The 15,694-nt window shown below is 31.0% G+C and overlaps 1 protein-coding gene across 1 annotated transcript in view; it reads left to right on the top strand.

Moving 5' to 3' along the window:
* Positions 1–749: 749 nt before the first annotated feature.
* The window catches only part of LOC124364316 (cysteine-rich motor neuron 1 protein), a 370,244-nt gene continuing 355,299 nt past the window's right edge, over positions 750–15,694 (top strand). Inside the window, exon 1 of the mRNA XM_046819695.1 lies at positions 750–874. The gene's annotated coding sequence lies outside the window, so the exon portion shown is untranslated. The remainder of the gene's footprint in view (positions 875–15,694) is intronic.

Here is a 15,694-nt window from a genome sequence, read left to right as displayed (position 1 = left end):
CTTGACCAACTCTCTTATAGAGTCACGTTAAATCAAGTAAAATTATGTGTTATTTTAACACCTAAAGTTAGCGCCCTCTAACACCTCTTCACAAAAATAATACCTCCCTCTGGTTATTTGTTTGAAGTTGGCTAATGTCAATGGAAGGTTAAAAGGGATAACATGATTCATTACATTTACCATCTTTATATGTTACAAAATGTATAAAACAACTTTTCAAGAACTAAAGTTTATTCTTTTCGTCAGGTTTGAATATAATTTTTACGTAAAAAATAAAAGAAACGAAGACATAAAGAAGAGAAAGAAAAGGGGTCAAACATATCAGAAAACTGCTTGGAATCCACACAACTATTACCATTGTTTATTTGGAGTCCCAACAGTTTCCGTGTATATTCGCCCCGACCTTCATTGCCTAATTTTTTTCTTGGAATTGGAATATATCCTATCATTGGGTTTCTAGCCCATCGCCAATTTCAAAATATTTTTTTTTTATAATTAGCTTTTAACATAATATTCGGTATATTTTGTTGTATACGAAATATGTATAAGTATATACAGATTATTTATTAAATTTAAAGTTATTTTATTTAAATCCGAACCAGTACTTGTATTAATAATATAATTATGTGGCAATAAAAATGGAAAAGTTCTGCGTATACCGATGGTTGTGTTAGTTCTGTCACCCCCCGCTAGGAGCGCTGATGCACCAACCTGGCTGAGGCAGCAGTGAGAATCTCAGTTCAGTAGCCAGTAGCCGCCGTGCTCTGAGCCGTACGGGTGTGCCGCGTGTGTGTGTCGGCCTGGATACCTGAGTGCTAGTGCATACGTGTACACCACACCCATCGCACCTCCACTCCTCACCATTGTGCCATGTGTAATATGCTAGCACTTGTCTTGTAGAAATAATGCCACGGTCCACAATCGCTCGTTCCCGTCCCCGGCGGCCGAACTTTGCCGGGTCATGCGTTATGAATTATAACCGCTGCCCTTTTGACCCGAGTGTAAACGATACAACTCACCCGGTCAGATTATAACTAGGGAACATCATTGTTGCAATTCGTATCAGTTACGCATTTCATGATCTACATGTAAATTGCAAAAGTCCCAATAACTTTCAATTGAGGCGTTAAAAAAGTACTATTAGTTTAGGCGCGATACAGGAAAAAAATTACGTAAAATATAAAAAAAATCCTCTAAAATTCCTCAATGTGATAAAAAAGTATTCAATAAATAGCAGAACATATTTTCTAAATTTAGTATTATCAGTTAAATACTCAGTAGTTAAATACGTTGAAAAAGGTTGTATTTATGTGTGGGAAATGCAGGTGTTCTACAATTCCACCACATTGGCTTTCCTTATCGGCTCTTGATTCTCTTTGGACAATTGATTTCATTGGATAAATAAAAAAACCACAGATGATTTAAATTAATTTCAGATTTAACATAAATAAAATCAAACTTGAATTACATTCTATATTAATAAATGATCGTGCATATTATGATATATTGTAGTGTAATAAATACATTTGGGTGATTAGGAATTGCTAATTTTGAACAGTTGTAATCAGCAATGGTTATGGCGTAGTTATCTGAAAAGACGTTCGATAAATTATTGATTGGTGACGACGCAGTTGTCCAATAAAACCTGCGATATTTCGTATTCAAGTATAACAATACGGTTGGTGGAATAAATATATTATGGCTATCATCAGCTTACAAAACTAATAAAGTTTAATTACTCGTGCAAAGGATTTCTTTACTCAATATCAAGTTAATTTTTTACCCATGATTTCCTTTTTATGGAAAATTAAAGTCTATTAAATTGTCATGAGTTCGTGAAATGACGAAATTTAAATCAGTCTTTCAAAAGACGACTTTATTCAATATCGGGTTTTGCTAAAATTGTTTCCATATGATTGCATTGCAGTATAAAATTAATATGCCTATATTGAAACAGGAACTTACTGTTTTATGCTACATAGATGAGACATTTTGCAGTTTATTAGTTTAAACAAGATTATCAAACATACTAAAAGACTCTGTTTCAATCATATACGTTCATATACTTGGAATTCATTACATCATGAATCAGGCATGATATACATCACAAATTTATTAATGAATTGCATTGCAATTGTACTTCTACTTGTAGATTCAAATAAAAGTAAAGTAGTCCTTATGATTCATAATTTATAACGACATAAGTCTACATGCACTTTAAAAGCAGTTCTACTTGTAACACACAGAAATTTATAGACCTGAATTTTAATCAGAGTGGAACGAACCAGCCTAGTACTAGAATTTCGTATTTATATCATGAGAATAAATGTTGGGTAATCATGATGAAAATTTTAAACGTTAATTCCTTTTTTTAAATTCAGTAAAGAGTTTCTAAACAATTTTTACCAATAATTTTCATTTTAGTAATATAATGAGTTCTAGTATTATGCTTATTTGCCTTATCTACTGAACACAAATATATTATTTTATTACTGAATCAAATACAATTAAATTCGTTTTGAGCACTGATCATAAGTTGATATAAGCACACTACTGAATATATTAATTTAAACAAACTCTCCAACAATATAAGTTTTTATTTTTGTGAGGCCTTTCGTACTCAATGAGAACATCTTCGGACCCACACAACTGAATAAAAGTAATAATAACAATAGCAACATAAACAATTTTAATGACATATGTTTTTATTTAGTACAAAATTATTTGTGTTATTATTACTTTTATTCAGTTGTGTGGGTCCGAAGATGTTCTCATTGAGTATTAAAGGCCTCACAAAAATAAAAACTTATATTATTGGTGAGTTTGTTTAAATTAATATATAATTTCCAATAAGAAAAGAGCTTCAAGAATATATACTACTGAATGCTTCTAGAATCAAAATTTATAGTATAAACTAATCTGTTAAAATGAATTGCATTTCTGGGGTTTGATTGATTATGTTTTAATAAAGTAGAGAAGTTCAGTGGTATGGTAAAAATAGAGAATTGTATACATAGCGTTAATAGAAATGAACACCGCATATCCTGAATTAAGTTGTGACATACTTTGATGTTGATTGAATTTTCATCACAGCGATCTCCATATTGATATAGGGCTAATAATATGTTTTTGCATCCAAAAAAAATTCCATAATTTCAGTAAGGAGTGTCTCATACAGTAATGACCATATACTAAATGCATGTGATAAACATGTAATTTTTTTAAACTTTGAGGAAATTGAGAATTATATGACAATAACTTGGATGATAGAAAAATTCAGCCAAGAATTATTTGCTTAAAATTTGTAATTGACTGTGGATTATTTTAAAGCAGAACATTTACAATCGTAATGTGGTTTAATAATCTTACATTTCGTTTTAAGAACTGAAATTCTTTTCTCAGGGAGCAAAAGTCCTTAAAAAGTATACGCATAATAATGCGTGTATTTAAAAATATTTTTGTGTTTCCATAATTTTTACTACAGAGTTTTCGATACACGAAGAGGATAGGTTTCAACCTCAGACCGTACAGTTCTATTTATGTAACATATAACGATGGAAAATGGCTGCATGCGTCGAATCCTTTCAAAGACGATATCTTGTTTTTTTTTAGTAATGTAAAAGCTACTAATGTGAGTACGTGTATACCTAGTCGAAAGTTTCCTGTAAAAAGGTTCGAATTCTCTGCTTTATTCAAGAATACAATGAACTTTTACAGAAATTAAGCGTTGCTACTTGACAAACAACAATTTAGAAAACTATTTTTCAACTCGGTTTACAAAACCATAATTTTTCAGATCCACTGGTATAATCAATCACATGCGATTCTCTAACAGTTGTCTAAGAACATGCCTGTTTACGAGCAATAATTACACAAAAATGTAAATCCGACGAAAGTATCATTATAAAAAGTATTTGGTTTATTTTAGTTTTCGTGGTACAGTTGAAATTTTTTAAATTGCCGTAACTTAATATTCGTATAGTTATTGTACTCTCAGTTAGTAACATACTAACATGGCCTTTACAAGCAGCTCAGTAAAAGGAATTCAATAAATATTGCAACGTCTTATAACCAGTGTTTTTAGAGAAGCTGTATAATGTGTCACATATCTTGAATTTAAACGTTTGTCTATGATAATTACAGGGACGAAGCAAGCAATACTAGTATCCTGGGTAAGAGTAAAGTTTTAGCTCTTGCTTCCTCTACTGCTTGTGTGTGCGTTGTAAAAAATAAAATATTTAATTTTTAAACTTGTGCTCGGATTAAAAAAAAAACCATGTATTGTGATGGAATACATTTAACTCTTTTAATCTTGAAATCCTATTGATGATATTACAGAAGGAATTTATTTGACTCATACGGCTAAATGAACCACTTAAATCTAGAATATAACTTGCACGTAAAAGTTGGCAGTTATGGAAAAGAAAACATACAAAGTTTAAGGAGGAATCAAAGAAAAACTTATTAAAGGAGTAACAGAAGCTTAAAACTACGTTTCCAGTGTTTTAACCACCAATAATCTAGGTACCGTATACTTTGAAATTAATATACTTCACTACTTAAAGATACAGTATACTTGAATCCCTAAAAATTGTATTCTTGAATATTTACATTTTCATATGACTCTGATACTATTACTGAACATACTCGCGTGTTAACTTATACTTACATACTTTGTATGTATAATAATGTCGATTTATTTACGTAGGATAGGCTGTGATGGTCCCATTTTTCTAAATCAGGAATATCATGAGTTTGTGGATACAAGGTACAAAAAATATATCCGTATAGATACTGACATGCACGATCCAATAGTTCTGTTACAAACAAGTAAAATATCAAAGAAGATATTCAATCGGTTAGAATCTGAACTAGTTATTAGGTGCATAGTGGAAGCAGATTACGGCAATATGCAATAAATCTGTGGTTTATGAGTGTTCAATCAAATCCACGAGAAACGTTTGATTATAAACTTCAATCAGACCACGTACTACGTAAGCAATTTGTTTCTTGTTTTAATAAAAAGCAGTTGAACGTACACTTTACACAAAATACTAAACACTACAAAAATAGATTTGTGTTTCGACTTGTTACATATAAGATGACACAGTGGTCGCTATGACATTCATGTTATGTCCCCTTTTTATGTAAATATGTTTTTTACATACACTTTCCGAGCTGAAATTTTTACAAGTTTTTATAATACAGTGCATTTTTTCACTAAAAATAATCTTTTACTAATATAAGTTAGGACTTTAACTGACTATACGAGTATACTTTTGTATTTATATTTGTAAGGCAATGCAAGTACAAGCACATTTATAATGACAGTACATTATGCAGACTACGTGCATCAACAAAGCTAACAAACAATAGCATAGATAAATATAAACTTAATAATACAAATACCAAATAAGTATGAAATAAGTTACTAAGATAAAACAATAATACAATAAATATAACAAATATGTAAGTAATACTAAATGTGATATATGCTTTTTTTATTTGAAGCCCTGCAAACTTCACAAGTTTTAAATATAATTTCTTTTAGTACAGGTGGTATATTGAACGTTTAATTAAAATCTTATAAAGAAGGCTAAAATCCGTACCGAATTTATAGAAAACTCATTCCCAAGAAATTTTTAAACAGTAAACCTTTATACATAATTAAATTATCAGTTATTACATTTCACTAGAAACACAACCTAAGACAATAATGTTTCATCCTATTTTAATGCGTTTACCTCGGAATTCCATGTTTATACTCTTCACAATACATCATACAGTCACTAAGAAAATGGTAACTTATATTTTTATTCCAATAAAGCTATTACAATTTTCTTTTATAACTATACATGCTATATCCTTATACATAAAATTCGTTACTATACCAATTTGACGGTATTCATGAAAAATCAGCTCACAGAGATCAAGTTTTACTTAGAGTGTACAGCCTTCGCCAACTAAATATAAATTGATAGAGGCAGCATTTAAATGCATATTTTACTTTATTGTTCTCGTTAAGCTTTTAATAGTAAAGTATACAGAGAAGTTTAAAGAGTTAATTTCTTATTACATCTATACTACTTAAGTAAATATTTATTTTATCCGAAAGTAAATACACGTATTTCAGTATCAAAGCGTTAGTGTATTTATATACTAGTAAAAAATTATTAATTTAATTGGGATGGTACTCCTTTAAATTTAATTAAATTAAAAGTGGTTACAAGAAAACATCTAGGTACAATGATCTCCTAAACATATTTTAAGGAAGAGGAGAGCCTACACGTTTACTCCCCAACACCTTCCTTGATGGAAACAGAATCCTCATTGATACGCAACCATATACAACCGTACCGTAAGTTAAAGATGTACTTCTCTTACAGACCTAGATTAATCTCGCCTAAGTTTTTGAATTAGGAAAATTAAACTTTTTATCACACTAAACCGCCTAGAATTTTATCCTTTCTCTTTCGGTTTGCCACCCTCACACATGCAGGACAATATAGGGTGGTCGCCTAGATGCCACATATATTTGTCCGGGAGAAACAAGCCGCATGCATCACGACAGTTACCAGCCTAATCGCCCTACAATTTAGGACACATGCAGTGACCGACTGCGACCGCTTTTCCCGTGATTGATCCTCTCAGCTAGATTAATCGGTGTATCGTTCTACTGTGAACACTGTCACAGTTATAATCATACTCTGCACATTATAGAAATCTAAACAAAAAAGTCCTTTATTTAATGCCACTAGTAAATGTTACACATTTTTCATCGTTAATTTTAGCCTATTTTGCAAGGCCTTTCAAAATCAGAGATTATATCATCAGGAAACTTCAAAAATTATTACATATTAAAATTTTTCTAAACATGTACCAAAAATACGGCAAATAATTGGGAAATATGGTAAGTCAGTATAAAATATATAAACATATTTAAATAGATCCATGATAATTATTAGTAGGTTTTTCCTGAACTTTTTTTATGTAAAATGTTTACAAAGCAATAATGTGTATAGTATTTGTAATTTTTTTTAAATATTCGTACATTTTTGTTATAAATGATGTGGTTAGATTCAATACCGTGTTTCGCAAAATCGCAGAGCTCTTTCATGTTTTACATGTGCAAAGTGTTCTTTGAATCATGTCTTGATGTTCCTTTTTGTTTGGCCAATACATAATTTATTCAAGAAAATATAAATATAATTCTATTTATATATTTTATACTGATTGACCACATTTCCAAATCCCTTATCATACGTTATTTTTATTGTTTAGAAAAATGTAGATAATAATTAATTCGTGAAGTTGCTTGATGTTGAAATGTGTTTTGAAAGGCTTGAAAAGAATAAAATCAATATTGGAAAACGTGTAACAACTTAGTAGTGGTATTAAAATTAGCTCTTTCCCATGATCCATACATCTAGAGTCAACAAAAGTCTTGTTATATTTTATCATGTATTACTAGATTCTAAAAAGAAGAAGACATTACTTAGATCTAATTAAACAACTCATAAGGTACAGTTATTTTGTTATTGGTTTAGCCATAGTCTCTGAACACAATATCTCAAAAAAGAACTTACCTATACACTTAAAATTTTACAGGAAGCTTCGTTTTCATTCCGTCCACACTTTGTTCGATGATGGTGTATTTCGCACTATCATGGGATTTGGCTAAGCGTTACAAATAATTTTACATTAGCCTTACAAATGAAGAAACACCCGTTTATAGTTCCATTCTCATAGTGTTTTGAAGTGACTAATGTTCATGGCGTCAGTCCAGAGTTTGCTGAAAGTCAAATCGTTGAAAATAAGAGATGGTCAAATAATAAATAACATAAGAAGAAATGTACAGATGGCTTTATTGACTGAGCGTTAGTAAAGCGTATAAATCAAAAGGCTTGACAAATTTAATCTCTTGCCTATCCACATTATATATCGAAAAAGAATTAGCCTATAGACTTTTGCAAAACATTTGATTTTTATACAGATAACCCTGAATACAATGATGGTGCATGTCACTGTATGGGATTTGACTGGGCCTTATCAAATACTTTTAAATTGTCCCTAGAGGTAACCTTAGTGGCAATGAAAAATGTCAGGATAAATACAATTTTACAAAGTGGAACAAAATAATTTATGGCTTTCACTGTATTTATCTGCCTTTCTGCACGATAGTTCGAGAAATAACTAAATAAATAAAGATATTGAATCCTGTTAAGTGTGACGTGACGTGTTGTATTATTTCACGGCTATTAAATAGTGTTTGAAATATTGAATATTTAAATATTGAAGATAATAATTAACAATTTTACATCTGTAAATCCATGATGGAATGATACATTTTTACCGCGCACTATAAATCAATAATTAATCCACGCTTATTAACAATAAATGTAACTAAAATTATTCAGTCCAATAACGGGGTACTGTCAGATATTATTGAATCAACAATAACAAAGCAACAATCTAACTGGAGCAGTCAATGAATGATAATACGTCATAACAATATACACTTTATGTAGAATACAGTTCAAATGCGGATATAATCCTTGTAGCTGTTCAATGACACGCTTTAATGGTTCGTTTCCACACAATTTAAAATATCGATGTTTAATTACAAACTGATATGGATATTCAGTTCTACTTTTCCCTATTCAAATATAACTTGGATATATTAGGCTTTTTAGGACACATATTTATGTGTTTATTTCAATGGTCACACATTTTAATTTATAACGTTACCAACCTTTTAAAATACAACTTAACATAAAATTATTAAGGTAGGTTTTCATAAAAGTTAGATTTATTCAATAATTTAGTTTAGTTCATATATTGGAAAAGTATATAAGAAACTTTAAGATCCAGGAAAAACATTATTGATTAAACAAATCGTGGTATGTTGAACTTTGGAATAAACGTTCAATAATTGTAATTTCAAGAGGGGAGAAAGTTAGAAACTAATAGTATTTTCTCTTCCATAAAGTAAAGTTACTACATTTGTTAATAATTTGAATTCAGAGTACCTTTAAGGTTTTACAAAACCGCGGTTTACCTTTCTCTATGGTTCACTCAGACTTAATTTCTTTTTTTAAGATTATGATGAACATTAAAATTAATAATAACATTTTGTAGTTGTAAACATAAAACGACGCAATCACACGTAAGCAAAAAATTCTATAAAATACATATAGATGAGTGACATAACATAATTAATACTTTGGGTCTATACGTTTTATACAACTACAAAATGTATATTTTATGGATATAGCAATACCTATCAATATAATGTTTAGTTTTTTAACATTTTTATGAGTTATTCAGAAAAACTGCCTAAAAATAATTTAAATACCACCAACCCTTAACATCGCTTATTGCAAACACTTTCTGTTTTGTATTTATCTAGGACAAAACCTCGCGATATAAACAGGCGTCGTCGACGTAGCTATACCCGTTTAGTGTGGTATCCTTCAAATTAATAGCAGAATGTCGACTGCAGGTCGTTGCAGGGCTGGTAACATTGAGCACCTTTTTGGCGCACCTTCTAGAACTCATGATTAAATTACTACACGCATTGCCAATGGTGCAGTGTAGCGGGCACGACTGTTAACGCAGGATAACCGCATCAAGCTAAGTCGAGCGTTGCTGCTGCTTGGATCGGTGACCGCTGAGTGATCCTGACCTTGCAAGCAGTCAGCCTGCTCAGCCCATGGTGATGTTTAACAAGTTAACTTAACCCGTAGGTCCCTCACGTTAAGTGTTACAGAGGGCTATTAAAATAACGCTATCTTTAACTTTTTTATATATGTGAACTATGTTATCTCTTCCTGGTCAATGAAATGTACTCCAAAATCTCGGTTGGTGATGGTCTTCATAACAAATCCCCCCTATATTCTCTAATTCTTTTTCTTATTAACGAGTCTCATAATTTAGCGAATGGTTTTTATAAATTTACCCCCTTTACTGCAATAGAAATATTCTCCGAACTTCCATCCATAATAATCCACGAGGATACTCACTATGTCACACATTTAACTGCACCACGCCTGGAACTTTATGACATCAGAAGTTAACGTAACTATGTAGGTCATTTTACTTCATTGATTATTTATCTGTTTTATGAAGTTTACTTATACTTCACTGGATAAAGAATTTCCTATGTAGCTAATGATCCCCCATTTAAGTTGGTATGTACAACTGGAATAAAAAACTAAAATTTATATCTTTTGGATAGCTTGACATTAAAAAAATGGAGAAAGGCCCTTTTCAATAGTATATATATTACATCCCCAAAAATATATACTGTTTATGCTGTGATTGGCAGTGTTTAGAGTATTTAAAAGTTTGGATAATAGTGGTGATAACTTAAGAAAGTTCCTAGGTTATTTTGGGAAAAAAATAACGTTCGTATATTTAAAGTGCAAAAAGTAAAGCCAGCAAACAGATAACACCATCTACTTTTAATCTGAACCAGGAATCGAAAGAGTAAGCATTATAAAACTGTTTATGTTTTAAGGTACTATTGGGAAATCAATACAATAAGAATAGTTAAATTTTACATTAAATTACATATATTACTGCCATTTTAGAATGTTTTTAAAAGTTCCGTGAAAATTTGACCCTTCTCTCAAATATGCAAGTTAAAATGTTTAAACACGTTAATATGAGAAACACATGGATATAAATAATATTTTGTTGAATATTTACGATTCTGGAGCAATTAAAGAATTGTATCCGGGGTCTTAAAATCCTGCTACATAGATTTGGCCACTAAAAGTGTATTTATAAACAATTTAACTTGGTGAAATTTGGCATTTTTAATTTCTAACTCAGGTATTGTACAAGAATTTCAAAATTACTGTGAAAAAGATTTAAAACCTTCTAATATTTTAATTATCTTAATGGCCAAACTCATTAATGGTGATATATATAAAACTAAATAACACTTAGAAAATGACTTTCTAAAACCCTACACAACACCAACTCTTTCAGAAGGGGTTTGAATGAGCTATCATTATTTTATCTATTATGTTTGAAAACGTGAAGTATGCTGTACTTGGTCAGTAGTTTAATGTAGATGCCGAAGACTAGTTACTGTCTTACTTTCACTACAGATTTTAAGACCATTAAAACATTCATCTTAGTTTTTTTACAGAAGTATGCTTCTTATAACTGCGTATGTATATATTTTCGTGAATCCTGAAACAAGGCAAACTAAACTTAACGGACTAAAATACCTTTGATGGGAAATAATTTACAAGGGTCGTAGTTATAAGCTCTTTAACCGATGCAGGCTTATCAGATGGGTCCCGATAAATGTTCTTTGATCGGGGTAATAATACAAACTTAACTATTGTATTGGAAATATAATTCGAACGTATCAGAAGTGCATATGTGCATAGCCTCATAACAAGGCCTCATGCATTCCCGATTTTGCATAACAAGGTGGAATTATATGTACCAATATATGCTTACTTCCGTTTAAAACTACACAGAGACTTAAATTTATTACGTCATTAGTGCGTTAGCTGAAAGGAGAGAATTCGAGTTGCTTTACAAGTACTTATAAAAACCGTTTCACTCACTGACATCACACTCTTAAAACCAAAGTTTCAACTTAAATATCTACCAGGAGATTAGAATATTATCTTTCAGTGACTATCACTTATCCTTGGAGTGTTAAAAATGTCATTTAAAAAGAATATGCCCATAGTGTTACTGTTTACTGCACGAAATTGCGTGCAAAGCAGCAGGTTTTAACATAAAAGCTCTTTAATATTTATTTATTCAAACTTTTTTTTAATTGTTTACACTTGGAATTCTTCCAATCATTATTCAATTCAATTGACCTAAAAACGTTTAGTATGTCGGTGATAAATCGTAGGCACAAAATAAAACAGTTTGATTGACAAATGGAATGGATGTACGATTAATATAAGTGGTGGGTGGAGGTGGGGAGGTCGTGGCCCGGTACATGGAGTGACAGGAAGCTACATTTCCCATTCAGGAGGAAATTAGAATTGAACTCAGAGAGGCAAATTGAATATCTGGCAAAATGCAATAACGCAAATGTAGCCGCGACGGTTTAAGTGGGTTGGAGGAGGGGTGGATGAGTGGTGCGGGGGGTTGGAGAGGTTGGGGCACTGAGTGGGTGGGGTCGGTGGAAAGCGATTCTTACACAATTTTTCTGTCAACCTTGACAGTTTACTTTGCCTACGTTGTATCGGAAGTAAGGCTGTTGTGCATGTTCCTTCGCTGCACGATAACTCAATTATTTCAAGAAAACATGACTGAAAAAATGGTAAATTTGTTTGTAAAAGATTCTACCGTGCAAGATCTTTCCAGATCGATTCAACATTTTAAATACGATCTTAAAAGTGTGTTTATACTAGGGATGAGTGTAAACTCTTTAACGGGTTTAGGCGTAATATTACGATTACATTGCGATTACGTAAGAAAGTGCTATTGACGTAATATTACGCATCGTTATATTGTTCCTGTTTTATTTTGTTCTCTGCTGTAATATTGTTAAAGAAGCATATATATGACAACAGCGCGTCATGCATATAGTTTTGGTGTTTTCTATTAGATGTCAGCTCTTCTTTAGTCTTCTGTCATGAGTTTCATCACCTTTTTGCGTTCGCGCTAGTCACACAGTGCAGACAGCTGTCGCGTAGTGTTGAAGCATGTCATCCGTCCTGGGATATTTTATAGTTTTGTTCCTAGTGTTTATCGTATCATACGACGCACAAATAGACGATTGGATTCATTTACGTTATGGTGACATGAACACTGATTGCGGAAACAATTTAGTAGGTAATAAGAAAATTACAAAACCATTTTTGCGAACAAGAGTTTATATGTAAACTATTAAAACTATCTATGTAAACAGCAATGAAATTCAGCAAAATTTAGGTTGTTGTATGATGTAAAAAAATAAATCTGTCAAGGGTTAATACATTGATTTGACATAGCTTGTACACTCAATCTGAGAGTTGATGAGATTCTATGTGTAATAAACATATTAAAGAATACGTACTATTAGATTCTAGACATAAAAAAATCAGTGGATGGGACAAAGTTCAAAACATGGGTTAAAATATATTTATTCACTTTAAATTTAATGGTAAGATATCATAACCTTCCACCACACTTAATAATACATAATAATAGAATCACCCATGACAATAAAAAAAAACTTTACCTCAGAACGCACATACGTCATATGATTTGTCACAGGTATTTTTTTATACTTTAGGTTTTTATGTTTTTTTGTCTGATTGTGAGATTTTAATTCGCACCCATCAAAAATTTAAACTGACTGTTTAAATAGTAGAATTTTACCTGTCAATTTAGTTTACTTTGAATAAATTAGAAAAATAAGCGAATAGATTTATTGTGAAATCTTACGTGATTTCAAGACCTACAATGTTTTTATTTGATTTTGAGTTGTATGTTGAAACATTTACGCCAGTTTAGTTGTGTAAGGTATTTGGCCTCAAAAGTTGATTCAACCTCGGATTGTATTAGTTACACCAGAGATAACTCATCTAACTAATGCTATTAATTTAAACACGGAAAAGTGAGAGCTTAATTTGTGGCACAAGTGTTCTGTAGGCTTAGTAGCTCAGATGGTAAATATTGGAACGAAACAACCAATGTTAGCGTAGGCCTAGCGTCGGACCTCAAAATTAACTTACACAATCCCCAGACCTCAGCACACCTTGTGCGTGTTGAGTGTTTTATCTCCTGTGTTAATAAAAGATAAGCGGTACAAATAATATAAGCTGATGTTATTTGTTTTGAAATAATGCTGTGCCCAAAGTAGGATTCAAACCGGGGTACCTAGGTTTATTATTGAAACACTGAAACGTATTAATAATCGTGTAATACGTAACTTTAGGGAGTGTAGGTAAATGATATTGAAATTTAAAATTTTTTCACCAAAAAGTACTTTTATTATAAAATTTTTTAGTGGATTTATTGAGTACTGATAAATCGTTCGCTATAAGCGTCTCAAGGATGTAAAAATAATAAGGACATTCTTTAGATAAAGACATGCTTGCATACTGCAATTTAATAATCGAGCTTAGATATTTTACAAACATTGTTATAGACAGAGGTGTGTAACTTTGATTGAAAATCAGTGAAGGGCATATAATTAATTAATTTAGAAGCTCTGTCACAGAACAGTCTTCACTGTACTAGACAAATACAATTGATTGGTTCAATTCTAGTTCAGTAACTTCGGTAGTTTATATGTTTATCTAGTTTCACAATTCCTAAACCCGTTAGATCTATATAAAGAACGTCTTTAATATAGGGTAGCAGGGTATACCTGCTACTCATACCTTATAGGAATGCCAGAGAGTGTGCGTAAAACACCTGCTTTATATAAGTTGTATACCATTAGCCATTAAGTGACGTCATAGCTCTAATTCTTGCCGATTTTCAGGGCTTATGTTTATTGCAGGCCGAATATTGGCCTTACTGTAATCTCGGGTAGTTTAACAGTATAAAATACTTATAAAGGGTGTTCAAGAACTCTCCAGATATATTTTGGAAATTTGTTCTTGTAAAGACAAACTGAAGTATAATATAAACATGACTCAGAAATGTTTAATTTATCGTATGTTTATATTTATGTGTTTATTAGTTTTTACTTCAAAATCCATTAAGATATAATACTTAAATCGAGCACAATTATTTCACAAATAAAGTTGTATTGTATTTCAGTCTCAAATAAAAAGAAAGATTAATTTTATATTTTCAGATTACGTTTAAAATTGTGGATAGTTAGAGTTTTACCTAAATACTGTAAAATTAATAAAATTTTAATGAATAATAAAGGTTTTTAAATCTGATTAAACAATTTTGACATCTAAATCATAACTATCGGTCAAAAAATAACAAGGATATAATTTTTAACTGCTGTAATGGACGGACAAATTATCTTTCTTTTCATGTTTTCGGGATTACGCATAAGTGGGAGGTTTAAATTTAAAATTACCTAATACTCAATATATTTATTCGTATCATATTATGTCTCAGTTATTCGATCCTGAACGAACTGGTGAAACAAAAGAAGCTTAAAACAGTAATCTAACAAATACGTTATTACATTTAAAAACAAAAAACGAATATTTACTCTACAACGATACCTAAGATTTTATACATTTTCACCTTTATAAGAAATAATAATATGTATTCGTATAGGTGTCTCTTACACCTGATGTTAGAAAATTTACAAATTCAGCGTTAAATATTTTGAAAAATAAAACTGGGATGATATTAATATTTGATAATGTAAAATAAATTTAAAAGTAACCAAAAATACCTAAAAAAGAAAGGAATAAATTAAAAATTCCGAATCTAAAAGTTATTGTTAATGCTGTCACTATTTTAGATAACAGGATCACGATTATGCCCATTTTGATTTAACACCCTTACTGTTTTTAATATGTTGGTGATATATAATGAATGAAAATTTTAATCAAAAGTAAAACATTTTTTTTAATTCATAGCTAACATTATACTTTAGGATAGATTTATGTTACTATGTCTTGAGCGTTAGGGAGCATTCTTCTTCACAACTATAATACCCAACGATAGAACCAGGCCAAAAACGTAAGCACACAACACACTGGACGCTTGTGTGTGATATACAAAATATCCATCTATGTAACGTGAA

The sequence above is a fragment of the Homalodisca vitripennis genome, chromosome 6 (genome assembly GCF_021130785.1).
Source record: "Homalodisca vitripennis isolate AUS2020 chromosome 6, UT_GWSS_2.1, whole genome shotgun sequence".
In the NCBI taxonomy this organism is placed as follows: Eukaryota; Metazoa; Arthropoda; class Insecta; order Hemiptera; family Cicadellidae; genus Homalodisca; species Homalodisca vitripennis.
Note: the sequence above shows the minus strand (reverse complement) of the source record. Positions and strands in the feature narration are given on the sequence as shown.